Here is a 2,348-nt window from a genome sequence, read left to right on the forward strand (position 1 = left end):
AAGCAGGGATCTTCTGTAGGCCAGGACCTTATGTGGTTTACGGTTTTTCTATTGTGCCGAGCCCTTCTGTAGGTTAGTTTCTTAGTTTCTTCCATGGGCCAAGCTCTTCTGTGAGATAAGCCATTCTGTGGGCCAAGCCTTTCTATGGTACAGAGCCCTTCTATAGGCTCTTTTGTAGTAAAGGACCTTTCTGAAGGCCAGGCCTTCTGTGAACTGGGCTCTTTTGTGAGTGGTTTTTATTTATGGAATATATAATACCATATTTTAACAACACAATTCCTATGAAAAAGTTAATCCTATAATAAATTAAGTAAGGCACGTTATAGGAGATAAAATAACCTCTATATCTTCAACTAGAGTCGCTCTAAGTAAAACTGATATAATAACAAAATCTTCAACTAGAGTTGATCTAACCAAAATAGATATAACAACAAAATCGTCCAAACATCCTTTTATACGGATCTGTAAATCAAATCTCAATTACTAAACAAGGTCAAACAACACCAATAATACTATTTATTTCATATACACCAATATTACTAATTATAATTATCCAACCAGCACTAATTAAAAATTCTCTTTAAAGGACTTTGTGTATGAGTACATGTATTTGCAAATAAAATCTAGTGTAATTTAACAATTACCCACATATTTTATTTCTTAGTACACACCTTAGTTTTTGCATCCTTATTGCACACAATGGGTCTTTTATATCCTGGATTAATTTTCATCACTTTTGCAAATATATAAAAATTACTAAACAATTTTTATGTATATTTTGCCATCTTTAGAAAATATTTGTAAAATTATGCACTCAAGGACTTCGATTCCTTCCCTCGGTTACTTTTTAAAACTTTTAAAAATTCAGGTTATTTCATCTTTACGTCAAATTTAGTTATAAACGAACGTAAAATTTAGGATCTGAGCACAAGAACCTAGACTTAAATTGCAAATGTAAGCAACGCACGTGTGACGTACAACTTATTGCCATGTCTCCAAGAAACAGCAATAAATCGTACGTCATACGAAAGCTTATGCGTTACTTACGTCTATAACTTAAGTCTCTAAGTAAGTGTTACGACAATTTTTGTGCTCAGATCCTTAGTCGTGTCGTTAGTCGATGACAGTGCTCAAATCATTCTTTTTACAAGAGACATTTTTATCTTATCCTCAAAGCATGCGTTCAAATTTGAGGTCATCCATATATTAAATATATACTTTAAGACCAATATTGTAAACGTTTGCTACATATATACGATGCATAATTTGAAGATGTATTAAATATTTCGGAGACAATACCCAAAATTATATAATTAACATGTATGACGAAAAATTTATTTTGTCCTTAAAACGTGTATTTGATATAAATCATTCTTGTATTAAACATATACTTTGAAACCGACTTTAAAAATAGCTTATGTATAATGCATATTTCGAAAATTATTGTATTAAACGAATATTTTGAAGATAGCGCTTAAATTACACAAGGTAGGGGAAACTAATGTGGAAAAAATCTCAATAAATATGAACTTTTCAGAGAAGTATATCCGATAGAAGTTTCAGAATACAAAATGATCTGTGTACTGATCAGTTTGACTTTTACATTACGAGATATTTCATATTTTATATTAAAGATTGCTAGACATTTTTTAATATCTGAGAAAATTTTTAACTAAAGAAGCTTTACTATCGTGTAGCATTTTGAAAACATTCAGAAATACTATAAGATTGTGCAATAGAAAATAGAGAATTTCATTAAAAATATCAAAATCCTCGATATTAGCGATTAAAGGTCAAATTCTGATGGGATCAGTAAGAGATCTTTATAAACTCTACATCTTTCATTCGAAACATTTTTCTGTGGAATTCTATATTTTTCGAGATTTTTAAGTTTTCATACTTTCTCCCCTCCCTGTACTTAATTAACATACTTAATTAACATACACGTTGGAAACTTTAACTTTGTCTTCTAAACATGCGATTAATATAAATCGTTTTATATTAAATATACTTTAAGACCAATATTATAAGTAGTCTATGTATAATACATATTTTGAGAACTATTGTATTAAACGAATATATCGAAGATAGTATCTAAATAATATTGAGAGAATAAGAGAAAAAGTGTGGAAAATCTCAAAAAAGTATGGAAAATACTTTCAAATAAAAATTGTAGATTATTAACACTCTGTAAAATATTACAAAATAAAGAGAAATCCAGTTATATAAATGTGTAAATATATGTTAAAAATTTATAATATATATTATATATTCTGTTCTCTCTTTTTTATTCGAACTTGGGATCGACAGTAGTAAAGTTACATTTGCTATTTATTTACATGTATATA

Source organism: Atta colombica, unplaced genomic scaffold (genome assembly GCF_001594045.1).
Source record: "Atta colombica isolate Treedump-2 unplaced genomic scaffold, Acol1.0 scaffold245, whole genome shotgun sequence".
NCBI lineage: Eukaryota > Metazoa > Arthropoda > Insecta > Hymenoptera > Formicidae > Atta > Atta colombica.